This window comes from Camelus dromedarius, chromosome 14 (genome assembly GCF_036321535.1).
Source record: "Camelus dromedarius isolate mCamDro1 chromosome 14, mCamDro1.pat, whole genome shotgun sequence".
Classification (NCBI taxonomy): Eukaryota; Metazoa; Chordata; class Mammalia; order Artiodactyla; family Camelidae; genus Camelus; species Camelus dromedarius.
In genome coordinates, this window is record NC_087449.1 from 47812870 (window position 1) to 47832385 (window position 19516).

A 19516-nucleotide genomic window follows, 5' to 3' on the forward strand; every position below is an offset into this window, starting at 1 on the left:
AAATACTTTGTTAATTTAGCAATGCCAGTTATCCTACTAGTCATGTTATTTATGGTATAACTTTGATTATAACTACTTAAAAATCCATATGTAAAGTCCCTGATGATAACCCTAAGCTGCTTCTTTAAAGACATAATATATATTAAGCTATTCCAGCACATATTTCTGTGCATTTTCTTTTTTTAGAAACTGGCAATCTCTTAAGGTAATTTAAAATCTCTAGACTTATTTTGTAGTTGGCTCTCAGTTATAAAGCTATATGTGAAAGACATGATAATCAATAGTAATACACCTTTTGGGGGTTAAACAAATGATTATGTTGAATCTTCCTGATAAATGATTTAAATATGTTTTCATGAAATCTGAACCGGTATAAGGATAATATACTATTTACATTGGCTTCCAGATCATTTACTTCTCCCACAATCCACAGACAAGTAATCTTAATTCTTTTGAGATCTTACTTTTTAAAGAAATGAGTATACTGGGTAATGAAGCTAGCTAGGTAATACATACTTGTTGAGAAGCAGTTAACAGCATGTTAAGAAATTATTTTGGAGCAATAATCATAATAAGCAGATGTTTCCAGGTAAAGAAAGTCTTGGTTCCTCATCTGGTGATAAAGGAAAAGAGGACCCCAGAGTTAGTACCTTGATTTATCATGCTTGCTCTTTAATCATCCATAACGTGATGTTCATTCTCTTTATACAAAGGTGTTTTTATTGTTTGTTACTAGGTATTTCTGGGCCTGCTTTATTACAGTGCCTGCTATTTTTATAAGGAAGGCATTCAAATATAGCAAGAGTGATTCATCCCTCCTGCTGCCAGTTTCAGTCCCACAAATGGAAACAGCACTGAGGGGGACCTCCGCTGATTTAATCTTCCATTACGGTTCAGTTTGCATACCCCACGGTCTCTGCAGGCATAGTCTGCCATCGCCTCCACCGACCTTTTGTACAAATAAAATTGAATCAAACAGATGAGTGGGTAAGTGTGTCTAGAGAGCAGCCGCAGAGCCTCACTTCCCTGCTCATGTGCAGAGTGGCATTTCCCAGCCCTCTCTGCACCCACGGGGCCCATGGGGTCGAACCTGGAGAGGTGCTCTCATCGACTCCGTTACAGAATCCGCCTCTTCATCTTGGAGAAGCGGCCTGACCCAGTCCATTAAGCAGCTGCTCTCAGCCCATTCTCCAGCTTTTTCCCGTGTTTCTGGGGAGGAAGGCTGTGTGCCTGTCCTGCATATGCTTCCTGGGCGGATCACCCACAAAGACAGTCTGCTCTCAGAGAAGCAGCAGAGCCGGTGAGGAAGCAGATGATGCCAGAGGGGGAGAGGAAGGCACACTGAAAATGGCATCAGGGCAGTCATCCCACAGGGGTGTGAGTTGAGCTCGGATGTTTATCCTGGGAAGTCCAGCTCATTCCGGGCAGGTGTTTTTTCTGTGAAGGAGTGGGGGCAGGTAGGATCCCCTCCAGGCAGGAGAGGCAGTTAAGCCTTATTGAGCAGCGTGGCACAGGAGTACTAAGTACAGAACAGACTGACCTTCAGGGACCGTACATGAAGTCGCCACAACAGTATCTTTCACCTTGGGTATTCATTCTCTCAAAAGATATTTTTTAGTTTGGGTGTGAGAGATAATAATGCCATAATTATAGCTTTAAATGCAGATTATTTGGTAGAAAATAATCACATTTTTAAAAGGTGATATTCTGTTACCATTATGTGGGTAAACTCCTGGCTTTTAGCAATCTGTTTTCAGTTCAACAGATGTATATTATGAGCCACCTACCCACTGCTGATTCTGGGTGGCCCAAAAAGCAGTGTATGGACTAAGCATAGAGAAAGGATGGAATTAGAAGAATATAGACTTCTCTGCTAATTAGTGATAGATGGATTGGACCTGAAAATGGCTGGTCTGAGGTGGCTAATTAGATGTATCCATAAGGGACAGGAACTGTATTTTGTAACAATCGATTTTTTTCTTATTATAAAAAATGCATTTTCTTTAAAGAAGATTATGGAGGGAGTAAGAAAAGCCAGGGGGGAAGAAACCTGCTGTCCCACCACCCCAAAATGATACTGTTAAGATTTTATCTTAGCGCTTTCAGTGAATTTATAAGGAAAGTCTGACTTCTAAGTTGGACTTAATTGAACAGCATCAAACTCTGTGTTTGTATTTACCCAGTTGTACATCCTTGCATTCTTTAAATCCTCAAACTTGATGTAAAGCCATTTTCGTTGCTGTCAGTATTCAGCTAATGCCCAACCACAGGGAGGCAGGAGATGAGGGAATAGATGAATTCTGGAGAATCTAGTTCTCCTAAGGTACCCTGAAGCCCCAGGATGATGACGAGGAAGGCAGGAAGAGTGGCATTTTTTTTTTGTCCTAGGTCCTAGAGGAAGGGGTGGATGCTTGCTAAGCAGAAAGGATGTTTAATCTTCAAGAATTTACTGTCTAGTCTGGAGAAAACACACATCCATGAACAGCAGAAATTGTGCGAATACCAAATTCACATAATTCAAACTGTTATTTTCTAATTGGTTAATGTTTTAAGTATGTATCCATTCTACTTATAAACAGAGTCTGACAGAATGTGACCAAAAAAACTAGTCGGTCACCTCCCTCCCCTGTTGAAAAGTCCTCTATTGGCCTCCCACCACACTTTATGTAGGAATTTTCATTTCTGGTAATGGTGGATTAGGTGATTAGAGCCACCCAGGACACCTAGAAAAGTTGAGAGAAATATTCTTCTTAATTTTCTTAAATGTATTGAAGAGCTAACAAAAGAGCAAGATTTGTAGACCTGAGTTAAAATCTAGGGTAAAGCAAGAACCCAGAGAGGTAAGCTGGGAGCTCAAATCCTCTTTTCCTCTGAAGACCTTTGCTAATCTGGGAGAAGTATCTATGAAATCAAACTGAGTTGTGGTAGCCTTATAGGGCAAGGGAGACAGGAGTCAAAACCTGGGTTAAGAAATCTAATGAACCCTCCCCTTCTTTAAGCTGGACTCTTGCCTTCAGAGTAAGAGTAAAGAAGAAGTAAAGCTCCCCTAGAGCATCAGACGTGTTGACACAGTGGCCCAGGGAACCTCAAACTGTTAATAACTTAGACCAGAATGAATACTAGTCGTATCCACTGGTGCCTGGCAGAAGCGAAGAAAAATCCTTTCTAGAGGATTGTACCATCATCCTAGGACTCACATTAATCTCAGAAGTGATTTTTTTCAAGTATAATGACTAGTATAATGAAAGGTAATCAGTTCAAAAAAAAAAAAACTATCTACCCTGAGTAATAACCAATAGAGACAACAGACAACACAAAGTCCTACAAAAAACTTCAGATATTGCAGTTCTTAGACCATAAAACAACTGTGCTGACTAAATTTAAGGAGTTATTTTTTAATGAGCTTGAAAATATCTGCAGGAACAGGGATCTATGAACAAGTGTTGTAACAGATTTGAAAAAGAACTAAACAGAACTTCTAAAACTGAAAAACAATGGCAAAAATTAATAACTCAGTGAACCTATTAATCAACAGATTATACACAACTGAAAGATGGGGCTGAAGAATGTAACTAGAATGCAGGAGAGGAGACAGAGTGGTAAACATACACAAATTAGGATAAGAGACATAAAGGGTAGAATAAAATGGCCTCAAAACACATAAAGCAAAAATTTGCAGGACAAAAACATTCACAATCAAGGTGTTTTATGTTTACATTTCTCTTACAGTATTTGATATAACAAGCAGTCAAAAAAACAGAATATGTAAGATTTGAATAATAATTAACTAATGTCCCTGATGGCCATGGGTAGAACACTGTAAGGAACAACTGCAGAAGACATATTCTCTTCCAGCACACATGTGGAGCATTTGTAAAAGTTGGCTATGTATATACTGGACCGTAGAGCTAGTCTCAACAAATTCCACAGGATTAAAAGTGCACATAATTATGTTCTCTGACCTCAGTATAATTATGTTAACAATAAGAAAAAGCTGACTGGAAACACACTCTGCCCCAAATATTTTGAAATTAAGCAGTACACTTCTGTATAACCCAGGGGTCAAAGAAAACATCACAGGGGAAATTAGAAGTTATTTTTAATTGAATAATAATGAAAAATATGATATATAAAAGACTTCCAGGGTGTAAATAAAGCTGAGTTTGAGGGAATTTTATAGCTTTAAACTCACCCATCTCCAAGAAGTTAGGGGAAAAAATAGCAAATTAAAAAAAAAAAAAAAAGCAGGAGGAAGAAAATAAGACAAGAACAGAAATTAATGAAAGAGAAAACATTCATAGAGAAGATGAGCAAAACAGAAAATTGGTTCTTTGTAAAGACTAATAAGATTAAAAATCCTTATAAAGACTAATGAAGAAAAAGACACAGATTACCAACATCAAGAATGAAAAAGAGAACATCCCTATAGAACCTGCAGGCATGAAAAATAATATATTTCTAAAAGAATGAACTCCAGTTTCTTGTCCTGGATGGGCACAGCCCTGTGGGATCTAACCCCTGTGTTCCTCTCTCCTTATACCACTTGCTCTCCTGTCTACTGTGTGGCCATCAAACATGCCAAGTCTGTTTCTGTCTTAGGGAATTTGCACTGACTCATCTCTTTTTCTGGGATGCAATGACTGTCTCCTTGTAGTTTGATCTCAGTTTTAACCATAACCTCCTCAGCTAGGCCTTTCCTGACCACCAGCCTAATGTGGCTAGCAGTCATTCCCCATCACATGATCCAATTTTAATTCCCTAATTAGCACATACTACTATCTGAATTTTTAATTATTTGTTCCCTGCCCCACCTATAAAACACATGAGAGTAGGAACCTTATCTTGCTCACCACTCTGTCCTGGACTGAACACAGTAGATGCTCAATAAATATTTGTTGATTGAAGTACCATCTTCTGATTCACTCAGGGAGAGGTGGACTAAGAAAAATAGGAGAAAAGTAGAAACAGAAAATGAAGAAAAGTTGAACTATTTAGGAACCTGTTGTGTACCAAAATATAGTATTTTTTTAAAAGAGGAAGAAGAGACAAGAAAATGTGCACAATGGGTTGAAAGGAGGAGGAAGGAAAATACTTTAATTATATAGTAGTGCTGTTGTGTTTCAGAAAAGCTCTTTTAATTAGAGGGAAAGGAACTAACTATTGAGCTCCCTCTACATAGGAAGTCTAAATTGCCAGATGATGTTATTTTTTGAAAGGTTTCATTTCTACTTAGAGCTGTAACCAAAATAATTTTCCTTGTTTTCAGCTCTCTCCTAGGAAGAAAAGAGCAAGTCCTTTCATTCTATAGGAATGAAAGGCTATTTGCTTTTGTGGAGTAATATTTGTCTGGAATTACTGGTAGGGCCATTCACAGAGAGAGAATACTAGAAAACCCATTTTGGAGGCAAATTATAAGTTTCATTTTTTTTAACAGGTTAAGATTTAGAGGCTTCTGAAACATCCAAGTAGAGAGAGATGTTGACTAGATAATGGGCTATATCGGCCTAGATTTCAGAGGAAAGGTCTGAGCTGAAGATCTAAATCTTTGATGTACGGAAGGTAATTGAAGCCATGAATGTGGATGTGAATTTCAAGAGAGGGAAGGAAGTATGAAAGAAATGAGATTCCAGTGATGGATGAAGAGAGAGGAGGTTCAGCAATGTTTAAGGCTGCTGAGACATCAAAAAGAATAAGGAATGAAAATGTTTCTTAGATTTACTGGCATTAAAGTCTGGGATGTCAGTGAAAGTAGTTTCAGCGAGTGGTGGTAGAATCTGAGTCAGGCTTAGCTTTGCATCCACAGTGCCTTTACACTAGATCTAGTTTTTCATTTGTTTTACTGTGAGGTATTTAATAATGCAGAAGAGTGTATAATATGTATATGTAGAATTTAAGGAATAATTATAAAGTGAACAACATTTACTGATCACCGAGTTAACAGAACCTTAGAAGACACCTGTCTGCCCCTCCCTGGTTGCATCCACCTTCTTCTCTGCCCAGAGATACCACTCTGCCAACGGTGATGATAAGTATTCCCTTGCTTTTCTTTATCCTTTTTACCATATATGAATGATTCCCTAAACAATACACTGTTATTCTTACAATATACTTTTTAGCTTTGACTGTTTTGAATTCTATATAAGTGGAATCATGCTGTATCCATTCTTTTAGGTCTTGTTTTCATTGCTCAACATTATGTTTTTCTGATTTGTCTGTGGTGATGATGAGACTGCACATCATTTGTTTTCACTATCGTACAGTATTCTGTTGAATTAATATACAGTTTATTTTTACATTTTGCTTTTAATGGACATTTGGGTCAGCCTTATGAACTTGTGTAAGAGTATTTCTAAGATGAGTGTACACGTAGGAGTGGAATTGCTGGGTCACATGGGTATGCTCAACTCAACTGTGAAGTACCAAGCTGTTCCCTACGTGTCAGTTTACACACCTACCATTTCTTTGTGAGAGTAACCATTGCTCCAGATCCTCCCCAATGTTTGACACTGTCAAACTCTAAAATTGCTGCCAGTCTATGAAATTTTATCTCATTATGTTTTTAATTTGCATTGTTTTGCTGATTAATAAGGTGAACTTTTTTTGTACACCTATTGCCATGTTTTCACAAAAGAAAAAACCCAATCGAATGTCTTGTCTGTTTTTCTGTTGTACCTTTTTTTCTTTGATTCATAGGTATTCTTTAATATTTTGGATGCAAATTATTTTTTGTTATTTCTTTCCTTTTGCTGACTTTAGGTTTTGTTCATCTTTTTTTTCTAATTCTTTTAGGTAGTAGGTTAGGTTGTTTATTTGACATTTTTCTTGTATTTTGAGGAAGGCCTGTATCACTATGAACTTTCCTCTTGGAACTGCTTTTGCTGCCTCCCATAGATTTTGTGTGGTTGTTTTCGTTGTCATTTGCCTCAAGATATTTTTAAATTTCCTCTTTAATTTCATCATTTACCCGTTGGTTTTATTTAGTAGCATGTTGTTTAGTCTGCACACAGTCGTTTTTTGTTTTTTTTTTTTCCCATCATTTTTCTTTCTGTGTTGATTCTAGTTTCATGGTATTGTGGTTAGAAAAGATGCTTGAAATAATTTCTATCCTCTTAAGTTTGTTGAGGCTCCTTTTTGTGTACTAATCTGTGGTCTACCCTAAAGAATGTTCCATATGCACTTGAAAAGAGTGTATATTCTGGGGTTTTTTGGATGCAATGTCCTGATAATATCAATTAAGTCTAACTGTTCTATTGTGTCATTTAGGATCTCTGTTGCCTTTACTGATTTTCTGTCTGAAAGATCTGTCCATTGATGTAGTGGGATGTTAAAGTCTCCTACTATTACTGTATTTTCATCAATTTCTCCCTTTAGCAAATTCTTTTTTGGTTATGTGTGTCAAAAATACTTTTTTTCAGTGTCAGGCTTGAATTTCACTTTATGATGCCTTTTAATGAACATAAGTTTTTGATTTTAATACAGTCAAATTTATCAATCTTTTCTTATTTAAAAAAACACCCTTTCCTACTCTGAAGTCATTATTAAAATCTTACATTTTATCTTTTTCCACTTAAATATTTAATCTATGTAAAAGTAATTTGGGAGTTTGGTGTGAAATGGGGTATCAGTCTCATTTCTTTTCCCATATAGAGACCTGATTTTCCCAGCACTGTTTAATGAAATATCCATCCTTCATCTATTGACCTGACATACCCACCTGTTGGGTAACAAGTGTTCATAAATGTGTGGATCTGTTCTGGGAATTTCTTTTTGGTTCCATCCAGTGGTGTGCTGATAAATGTTTAGCAATCAGCTCTTCCCTCTCCTTTCCTTTACACACAAACAAGCCCTGATTTGTGGCATTTGCTGATTTCTGTGGTATAAATACTCTCACCATAACCAGTTTCAAGCTACCAACTTGACATCACAGAATGCAAAGTTTGGAAGAGATGCCAACAATGGGCTCTCAAGAGAAGGGTTTATTCCAGTGCTGATCCTAAACTCTCTTAATTACTATAGCTTGATATCTGGTAGAGCAGTTTCGCCACACTGTCCTCTTCCAGAGTGATTTGCCTATTATTGGTCTTTTGCATTTTCATATAAATTTTAGAATCAGCTTATCATGTTTCTTTTTTTAAAGTGGGATTTATATTGAAATTACAGTTAACCTAAAGGTTGATTGGGGGAGAAATTACATTTTTATAATATGGAGTTTTCGAAGCCATGAACATAGTATATGTCTCTATTTTGGGGAGTCTTTTTAAGTGTCTTTCACTAAGTTTTTATAATTTTTTCTTGTAAGTGCCTTGAGCTCATGATAGATGTTTATCAGCATCTTTTGTTAAGTTTATTCCTGAGCACTTTGTATTTTTTGTATCTTTTTAAGTGTCATTTTTCAATCTTTGTTTCTAGTATATAGAAATACAGTTGAATTTTATGTATCGATTTTATAGTCAGAAGTGTTTAAAACTCTTATTAATTCTAATCATTTAATTGTAGATTCAGTTGGATTTTCTATGTATGCAATCATGTAATCTGCAGATGATGGCAATTTTGTTTCTTCCTTCGCTATACTTTCCTTTATACTTGAATTCTTTTTCTTGCCCAATTGGGGTGGCTAGGACCAGTACAGAATTAACAAAGTGGTGACAGCAGGCACCTCCTCCATGGGTTCACCATAGAGTATGGCATCTCAATATATATTTGTCCAATGAAAAGCACACTGAGGATTAAATTGAGGTGTGAATTTTAAACTGAGGAATGGACTAGAAAAGCTTTCTGGAAGAGAGGGCTCTGTTGGCTAAGAAAGGCTCTTGCTTGACATCCTGAAATCCAAATTATTATTTGCCCACATAAGAAAGGCATGCCAGGGTAGGAGGAGGGGAATAGCAGGAACAGAAGCAGGAATGAGCTTGGCATGTAGGTGGTAGGGTAAGAAGGCCGGGAGATTATAGTTCCTTTCGATGGCATCAAAGAATCCTATCAGCATTTAGTCACACCTGTAGTGGCTCCCCAGCTTACTTGGAGTAAAACTCAAAGTCCCTGCAGTAGCCTACGAGGCCCTCCATCGGTGTTTCTCAGCCGTAACACTATTGACACTTGGACCAGATACTTCTTGGATGCAGGGGCCATCCTGCTCACAACTAACGTTTAGCAGCATCCCTGGCCTCTACCCACTGGATGCCAGTAGCACCCCAACCCCAGTGGTGACAACCCAAAATGTCTGCAGACATTGGCAGTATTTCCTGGAGGGTGGTATCGCCCTCAATTGAGAACTACTGGCCCACATAATTCAATCTGCACTGTACTCCTCTCAGTCTCCCTGGCCTCAGCTCAGCAATGCTGGAGTCTTTAGTTTTACCTTTTTTTTTTTTTTTTTTAACTTCTTTGAACACTTGAAGCGTGCCCCCACTTCAGGCCCTTCACTACCTTTCTTCTCTTCGCCTGAGATTCTCTTCCTCCCATTAGCTAACATGGCTCACTCCCTCATTTCTTTCAGGCTTCTGCTCAAATATCCCTAGGTGGAGAGTCCTTTTGCGACCACACTATATAATAGCAACCTCCCCTTACACCCCAGCACTTCTGTTCCTGGACCCTGCGTTACTTTTCTCCAAAGTGTTTAACACAGCCAAATACTCATTTTCTGTCTCCCCCAGCTGGAGTGTAAACCACAAGGTAAGGATTAGGTTCTGTTCAAGGCAGTGTTGAAAACAGTGTCTGGCACATAGTTGATGCTCAATGATTTGTCGAATGAGTGAACAAAGATGTGGGATGCATGGGGCCAGTTGGGAGGCAAGTACATGAATTCTTTCCTAAGGTTTAACTATTCAGGTCTTTAAGAGAGTGGGCTAGAAAGCTGGTAAAAAATAGAGTTATACAGAAATATTGAGCCAGTGGAGCTGGGCATGATGAATTAGAGAGGTGACATTAGGAAGAGGAAACACCTAGGGGGAGGTTATAGGTCAGTGGTAGAGCGCATGCTTAGCATGCATGAGGTCCTGGTTTCAATTCCAGTACCTCCATTAATAAATAAACAAAAAAATAAAACCTAATTCCCTCCCCCCACCAAAAAAAGAGAGGGAAAGCCTGTGAAAACCATAACAGTAACTCAGCCACATTCTGATGAGGTCCCAGACTAAGGTGGTAGTGATCAGAATGCAGAAGAACAGAGAGAAGAGAAACTGGACAGGTAGCTACCAGATGCACAAAGAGCCATGGCTTAACTTCAGTCTCATCCAGACACACGTCCACTGTGTTGCATCTCCCAACCAAGACTGACCCAGATTTCATCGACCTCATGCTCACCTTGCTATTATAACCTCCACACACACTCTTCCTATTTTTCTGCAGCTTGCTCTAGCCCGCACATGGCCCTTGGAACAATCTTCACCAAAAAATTTAATCAGACCCATCACTTCTTTTTATAAGCAAATCTACAATGGCTCTGTGTGTTTCACTTTCAATCTGGACCTTAGTTTGGCTTTCAAGATTCAATACCAATCCTTCCCTGACCCTTCCCTCATTCTTTGAACTCTCATTCCCTCCCTATACTAAAGAAATCATTTATTTTAGGAAAACTCACTATTAAAATTTACACTGACCAGCCCTCCTCTCAAACAAAATGGTTGCAGTTTTTAACATTATAAAAGAATTTATATTTATACTGGAGTCCTTTGATTCTCAACCAATTCCCCTAGTGCTTTTATTTATTTACTATTTTTAAATATAAAGAAGAATGATAAAATGACCCATTGATATATCTCCTTTTTTATTAACACAGAGGGGCTAGCTAAGGCACATTATTCCAACCTGGATCTTTTCAGTTAGTAATATATCTTAGAGAGCTTTCCATATCAACGTGTGCAGTTCTAATTCTTTTTAACTGATGCAGAGTGTTCTGGGGTGTGTGTGTGTGTTAATGATGAAGAACATAAGCTCTGGAACCAGACTGCCTCTCTCAGAATCCTGCTTTTCCACCTACTGTATGATTTTAGACCAGTGTCTTAACCTCTGTGAGTCTCATTTATAAATTGGACAAGTGACAATACCTACCTTCGAGTGGATGCGAAGGTTAAATAAGATAATGCGTGTAAAGCATTAGAACCTGCCTGCCACATAGTTAGTGCTCAATATTAACTGCCACTATTTTCCTGCATCCTCTGGCTGGTATTTTTATTATTCCTACTAGGGCACTGCTGATGAATACTTGATTTATCTCTAGGTTTTTGATTGAGAAACAGTGGTGAACATCCTAGTACAGGTATCTTAAAATACTTTGGGGCTGTATATCCTTGAGGGTAAATTCCTATAAGCAGAGTTGTTGGGTTGAAGGAGATGTGCTTTAAAATGTTGATATCTATTGCCAAATTGCCCTCCGAAAAGGATATTTCAAATTACATTCCCACCAGCAGTGTGAGAAATGTATTTACCCACCTTTTATCAGCCCTGGGTATTGTCACATTTCTAAATGTTTGTCAGTCTTAAAGGTATTATTTTGATTTGTACTTCTTTAAACATAGGTGGGGTTAAACATCCTTTATAGGTTTATCGCCTTTTTTTAAAACAAATGATGATGAGTACTTTGCCTTGTTCACCTCCTTTGCCTATTTGCCCACTAAGTTATATGTTTTTTTCTTACTGATTTCTATGAGCCCCCAGAGCCTTATAAATACAGATACTAACACATCAATTTTCAGAAACATAGTTACTGGGAAAATTAGGCATAACTGTGAATGAGTTCCATTCATTTAGTATTACCTTATAAATATTTTAAAGCTTCCCTCTTCCCTACAACCCTACCCCAACCCCAACCCCACATATATCCTGATCATTCCCACCTGAAAGTTCTCTCCTGTCCCCTGCTCCCCAATAGCACCAGCTTCTTTGCCAAATTCAGTGACTGGTAGAGGGGCACAGTAGTCAGAGTCCTGAGATATAAACCACTCATTGGGTCATGTACAGCTCGGAAACAAGAAAAGCTGTCCAGAGTCAAAGCAGACTCTACACATCTCCAAGGGCAGTGTTCAAGTCTATTACAGCAGATGAAAAGACTGGCCTGTTTGTATGGCATCAGCCAGGAAGACTTGGAAAGACTGAGCTTTTTGGTACCCATTCACCTATAACTGTATGGCTCCATAGAACTCTTTCTAAATGGGGACAGTGGTGACGATAACATCCTGTAATGTGGCCCTCGTGGCCCTTGTCAGCTTAGCATCCAAAGTAATAGCAACTGTAGTACCTTTCACGAGGGCCTACTGTGTGTGAGTGCTGTTCTGGAAGTTTTACAGGGATCCTGTCTATTCCTCACAATGTTCCTTCAACGGTGGTTATTCCCTTTTATAGATGAGGAATTCATGGCTCAGTGAGGTGCAGCACCTTGTCCTGGGTCACCCTGATGGTGGAAGACAGTGAAACCCATCCCAGGCCTGGGTAACCCCAAAGCCACTACCCCACACTGCTGTGTCCCACTGTTCACTTTGTACGTCCATAGTAGGATTCTCCATGTTTTGCCTTGCATTGTAGTTCCTTTTCTGTATTTCTGTCGTGCTTACAATATTGTCAAAGTCCTTGAAGGCAGAAACCGTGTCTTTTCCACCTACCATCCAAGCAGCACTGAGTAAGTGAGGCCAGCGAAGTGAGCTGGATTGAATGGCCTGCTCCAGGCCCCTTCACGGGGAGCATCTGGGTCAGGAGTTGCATTCTCTGCTGGGAGATGACCCCAGGAGTCCAGTGCTTCCCATCTTTGTGTGCTTTCTAGCTCTGAAGACCACCCAACAGTCCCTGGGTCCACTGGAATGTGTATTTAAAAAACAAGGAGCGCCTCCCACCCCAGTTCAGCAGGTGTCTGGACCCTGTGCACAGATCTGCGCCACCAGCTTCTGAATGACCTGGAGTTGTTCAGATGGAGAATGAACATCCTTTCCCTGAGGTTTTCCTTTTTCACTTACATTTTATGCTAAGAGTATTGTGGTGTTTAAGCCCAGATACTTTAAAAAAAAAATAAAGCCTATTTGGAAAATAAATAAAAGCGCAAATGAGAAAGTAAAAGTCAGTGGTAACCACACCACACCTAGCAACCATTTTCAACATTTTGATGTATACCCTCCCAGCTAGCTGTACGTTCAGTAACATGTAATTAACAAAACCTAGATTTTATTGTGCATACTATGTTTGTAACATGCTTCGTCCCCTTCCATTTTTATTGGTTATTCCAAATCTAGTGAAAGCCCTATTAGAGAAAAATCCTCTCCTTCCTCTCTCTCTGATTTAGCAGGGTGGGGTTGGGTTAAGTCATAATTACACTTATTTAATGTCATTTAAAAGTTTATAAAGCACTTCACATCCTAATGAGGAAAAAACTTATTCTTACTCATGGTGCAGAGGCAAGATCAGAGTCTATATCTGCACACCAGCCTCGGAACCTTTCCACCACTATTGATTCTGTCTTTCCACGGTGCTTTAAAGGTTCAGGTTTCAGGAGGAGAGAAAGTACAGTTGTAAGCAGAGCTAGATGATCGAATGGCAGGGCCAGATGGGTACTGTTTTTAACTGCACATCTCTCTGAGGCATTCTTTTTTAAATTATTGTTGACTAATCAATTTCTGAATATGTTTTACATGCATAGGGAACATAATTTAAAAGATATAAAAGTGTATACAATGAAAACAGCCCCCCCTACCCTATCTCCCAGTCCCCAAGATCCTTAGCCACCTAGTCACCCTCCTGGAGCATCACTGTCAGCAGTTCTTGTGTGTCCTTACCTGAAGCACTCTGAGTTCAGAGGTCAGGAGTGTGCAGAGGTCGTCAAGGGCAAGAAGAAAGCACATCAGTATTTCCCTCCATCACATCGGTATCCTCTGCTGAGGTCATCCGAGTAACTAGGATGCAAACCTCCCCCCACCCACAATATTCCAAACAAAATGGAATCTCCCCTTCCAGAGCCCACTGTGGCTGTATCTCGAGGCACTGGAGCTACCGCAAGGAAAGGGAGCCGCACTCTTGCTGCTGGAGGCATGGCTGAACCTGCACCAGTCTCAGGGTCAGGAGACCAAAAGCCTCGTCCGGGCTCTGCCCTGGACTGACTTTGGCAAGTTACCTAACCTTTCTGAGCTGCAGGTTTTAACTAGATAATCTCCAAGTCCCTTTCTTCTCAAACCACAAGAGATTAATTAAGAGGATGTCTTAGCTTGGGCTGCCATAACAAAATACCACCAACTGGTGGCTTATAAACAAAGACACTGATTTCTCACAGTTTTGGAGGCAGAAAGTCTGAGATCAGGGTGCCAGCATCATCAGTTCTGATGAGAGCCCTCCTCTGGGTTATAAACGGCTAACTTATATCCTCACATGGCAGAGAGCAGAGCAGATGAAGCAAGCTCTCTGGTAGCTCTAATAAGGGCACTAATCCCATTCATGAGGGCTCCACCATTATGACCTCCTCTAATCCTGATTTCCTCCCAAAGGCCCCACCTCCTAACACCATCACACTGTGGGGGTAAGGGTTCAACATATGTATTTTGGGGGGACACAAACATTCAGTCCATAATGGGTTAATTTAAAACAGTGTTTCTCAAGTTTTAATATGCATATGAAGCACCCAGCAATCTTGTTACGATGCAGATTCTGATTCCACTGATCTAGGATGGGGGCCAAGAGTCTTCATTTTAAACCTGCTCCTAGGTGATGTCATCCTGCTGGTCTGAGGCTCAGGTCTTGAGTAGCAAGGACCACACTGGCCTGACTAATGGCCCATGACCTGTTCTAGGGATTAAGCAACTGAGATTTAAAGTAACATTTACTTTGAAGTGGAGCAGCTCTGTCTGGAGAACCCTAGGATCTGGTTTCCTAAGACTCTTCTCTGCTAAAGAATGCTGATGTTCCGTGACCTCTCCTGTGTGCTGGGCATGGTGCTCAGCGCTCTAAGTACATTCTGTCTCATAATCCTCACAGCTAACCAGTGTAGTCAGTGCCATGACGGTCTCCATTTTACAGATGAGGACACTGAGCCTTAGAGAGGTTGAAGTGCTCCAGATTACATAACTGGTAGGGGGCAGAGTCCAACCCAGATTATCTGATTGCAGAGCCCTCATTTTACAACTGAACCAAAGAGCAGAATGGCATTCTCAGAAGCCTTGGAAGTGAACGCCACTGCATCATGTGTATGTGGGAGGGGGAACTGTTGTCCATCAGTTCAGAGTGTCTCCTCCAAGGGAACAGGTCTCAGCTGGCAGATCTAGCTATTGCCTCAAATTTTCTTGATAACTCCGAGGGGGTTCTGAGACAGCAGCAGTATCAGCCAACAGGGTAGGAAGGCTGCTTCCATGAGCCTTGTCTCTCCCCAATGAGAGGCTTCCTTGTCTGTGAACAGCACTTAGATTGTGTCATGGGAAGGCCATGGGCCTTAACAGGCCACATCCATTTTCATTTACCTTCTGAAAGAAGATTAAGGAGAAAATTCAATTTTGCCTAATGCCTCCCCCAAATGGCTAATTTATATGCTAATTAGCAAGATAAGAATCGATGAAACTGGTAATCAATATGATATCCAAGGCACCAGTAATGAAATTCATTTTGAGATGCACTGCCAGTGGAAATGAAGCAATTATGCAGAATAAATGGGGCAGCTCGGGGAACAGGGGCTCCATATTGCACTTGACTGCATTATTTCCCCCAGTACTCCTCCCCTCACTCTTTCCCCACCCCCTTGAAATCAGCTCTCCATTCAGATCCTCTGGGGCACCACACACCAGCTTCTCCCTCTCTGATGCCTGACCCCGCATCATCCCTGTGGATTTGTGGTCCACCGGGGGAAATGGAGGAGGGAAAATTACAGTCTGTGAAGACTAGAGGTGCAAGCCCTGGAGGAGAATCAGAGGCTTAAGTGGGAGCTTTTAAGCCAAATACAGAGTAGTTAATAGCACTTTACTCTCATACTTGCTGAGCTTGGTTTAAGGGCATAAGTATAGAACATAAGTATAGCTGTCATATTGCCGAGATTTTCCAGAGCTGTCCTGGCTTTAAATGTCCCATCAGACCATGTATCAAATGATGTGTCCTGTTGAAGTCCAGTATGAAGTAGGCCATAGGGTCTCCATAAGATTTAGCCTAACTCTAGGAAGTCTTATTTCAACTTGCCCATTTGTTCTAGGGTTTCAGATAATTTTTTTTCTTTTCTCTGTGTTGGGAGGTCGGGGAGAATGCAATCATCTCTGGAGATTAGGGGCACAGCATTATTCATTCCATACTTTTCAACTAAGACAATTAAAATTTGTCTTTTATGCCAATGTCTGCTCATGGGTATCACCTGGGGAGCTTCCCCCACCCCAAAATTTATTTATTTTTGAAAAAATTTTAGCATATGAAAAGTTTAAAAATTATACAGTGAATATGGTATGTATGTATTTATCTAGCGTCTACAATTAGCATTTTACTGTACTTGCTGTATCACAGATCTATCCAACCATCCATCCCTCTATCCATCCATGAGTCCGTCTTCTTTTTTATGCATCTCAAAGTAAGTTGCAGGCATCAAGATGCTTCACCCCTAAACACTTCAACATGCATATCATTACCTAGAGCTTAATATTTGTTTCTTTTTCTTTTGGGGGTAAAATTATAAACAATGAAATGCGCAGATCTGAAGTACACTATTCTATAAGCTTTGACAGATACGTACACCATGTTTATGTATACCTATGACATACATTGATGGACTACCAACCCCCATCAACATATAGAACATTACCATCATCCCAGAGGTTCCCTCGTGCCCCCTTCCCAGTTACCTCCCCCACCCCCCACTTCCAGAGGTAACCACCACTCTGACTCTGATTTTTCCCACCATAGGTTAACTTTTCCTTTTCCTAGAACTCCATGTAAATGGGACTAAATGGTTTGCATGCTTGTGTAAGGTTTATTTCATGCAGCATAACATGTTTGAGATTCATCCATGTTGCCGCCCATATGGATGGTTTGTTCCTTTCCGTTGCTGAGTAGTATCCCATTGTATGGATTGTATTTAGTTAGTATGAATAAAGCTGCTAGAGACATGTTTGTATAACACTTTTACAGGCAGATGTTTTCATTTTCCTTGAATAAATTCCTAGGGGTGAAATTTCTGAGTTAGAGGGGAGGTACATGTTTGGTTTATAAGAAACTGCCAGACCATTTTCCAAAGCAGTTGTGCCCAGGAAGCTTTTAAAAATCAGTGCCTCCTCCTTATCCCCAGAAACTCTTAATTAATTAATTGGTCTGGATCGGGGCCGAGGTGTAAGTATTTCTGACATAATCATCTGGTGGTTCTAATGTGCATCCAGAGGTAAGAATCACTGAAGATATATTGCAGTATATTAAATGCAAAAAGTTTATTTTGTTTTTTACCTTGAAAGGTGGCTTTCTGTTGCTGTTTCCTTTTTTCCCTTTATTTTTACTGCTGGAAAGACTTGGGCATGGTCTAAGATGATCTGGACATCACAGTGCAGGCTTCAGAGTAAAAAGATGAGCTTTCTGATCCCAGATTTCCCACTTTGACCAAGTTACTCATCAGTTTCCTCTTCTATAAAATGGGGCTTATCGTATGCATTCCAAGGTTATGAGGATAAAAGTGCCTGACTCAAAGAATTTTCTGAAATCCATAGGATCTGGGTGGGAATAGAGTTTCCAAATCCCTAGATGAGTGGGATTCCTTAACTGCCTTTCTGAACAAAGGCAGATTGACAGTTCCTTTCTTTGGTTCCATAATACAGCTCTGGGTGGTGAGACTGTGAATGTCAGAGGTTGGAGAGCTGTCACCACCTCCCTATAATGGTTGGAGTATAATTATCTCTTGTCTTACAAATATGTAAAAGCTACAAGTCAGTAGGGTAAGGATTCTGAGTTGGTTTCTGTCCTGATGGTAACTTGGGCTATTCTATCTGTTCACCGTGTAACCAACAATGCACCTTTGCAAGACTGCTGGCTGGAGTCAGTATTAAGACAACAGTCAGGAGCTATCCAGCAGCTGATTACTGAGCACCGAGTCAACAACAACAAAACAAACCACTGAAACCTGATCCCTACTGTCTGAAGCCTGGCCCAGTTCCCCCACCCCAGGGGGCGGGCAGACCTGGGCACTGTCTTCCGAGTTCACCTTTTATGATACCAGTTCAGATCTGAGTGAACTGCCCCCTGAGCCTTACAGAAGGTTGGTCTGTGTGACACCTGGCTATGTTTTACATCAGATGCTCAGTACTTGTTGGAAAAACAACACCAGCAACAACAAAGATCTCTTTAAGAGGTCCTGTGGGTGATGTGGCTTCTCTCATTGTTCAACTGTTTGAATGAGGATTTGCCAGTTGGCATCAGAAAGTATGCAGTTGTGAACAATGGGCTTTTCCACGTGAGACAGACTAGCGTGGGCATAGATGAGGCTCTTAAATCAGGCTAGAAGTGCCAGGTTTGAGCTCCTTTCTGAACAGGAGGGTTGTGGAGGCTCCTCCTTCACATCCTCTGCAGATAACTACTGAGAAGGCAGCATTCCTAACTTCCCGGAGAAATAGGGTTTCCAGAGTATCAGAGGTTGCTCTGGGCTCCAGTTAGCAGTACAGAGACCTACGGTAAAGGATGGCTGCTCATGAGCCCCTTTTCAACTTTTTGGCCTCCCTGAGTATCTGTGGAACCCGCATGCTTTTGTTAGGGGGTACAGGGCACAGGGGGTGCGAGAAAGAGATCAGATGGCATGTGACCTGCTCTGAGCATGTGCCTGGCTTCAACAGTCCCCTTTCGGACTGGTTTTATTCTGTAATGTGTCCCCTGAGAAGACAGACTAAGCAGCCTGGGTTACCCTGCAATTTCTCCAAACTATTTGCATGAAATACTGCAGGCAAAAAGCCCAGCCGCTGATTGGCTGTTGCTAGGTAACAACATAATCATCAGGAAATTAGGCTGTCCTTTTATTTTTTTCCAACCCAGAGTATGTGTGTGATTGCAGCGTTGTGCAGGAAGAGAGAGGGAGTGGAACAAAGAGAGATAAATGGGATGGTGTTGAAGGCGGGGACATCACAGCCACAAACCTGCATCCCACGGTAGGACAATCTGCTTTGGGTTGGGCTCTTTACTCAGTCAAGCCAATATTGGTACATTTTCCTTTCTTGTAAGAATGACAAAACTAGCAGGTCCTGCAGACAGCAGGAACAGAAGCTATGGATGCAACTTTGACATTTGAAGTGATTTTTAGAAGCAGGAGGTAGTGCTTAGTATATGAGGATGACTCCAAGTGAGGAATAAATGAGCGTGTCGGGAGAGCGTATGTAGGCGGATGAGACTCCATTAGCGTGGCTGCAGAACGCCTGTGGGAACAGACGTGAGAATGTGCATGTGAATGAGGTGTGTGACTAGGAAAAACAAGTGTGCTTTAAAATGTGGAAGGAAGCCCCGTAAACTGAAGTTTGGAACTGTGTCTATTATAACTCCGCCGATGTTCAGGCATGTGGTCCTGCTGTTACTCAGCCAGGCTGTCCTCAGCCCACCCTTCTGCCTGGCT

The 19516-nt window shown here is 40.6% G+C and overlaps 1 protein-coding gene across 4 annotated transcripts in view; it reads left to right on the forward strand.

The window, feature by feature from the left end:
• Window positions 1-19516, forward strand: part of PHC2 (polyhomeotic homolog 2) — a 97840-nt gene that overhangs the window by 17529 nt on the left and 60795 nt on the right. Inside the window, exon 1 of one of the 4 annotated variants that reach the window (XM_064493787.1) lies at window positions 18956-19058. The exons of the other annotated variants lie outside the window; for them this stretch is intronic. The gene's annotated coding sequence lies outside the window, so the exon portion shown is untranslated. Of the gene's footprint in view, window positions 1-18955; window positions 19059-19516 lie in introns of those variants that run through there. 4 annotated transcript variants of the gene reach the window in all.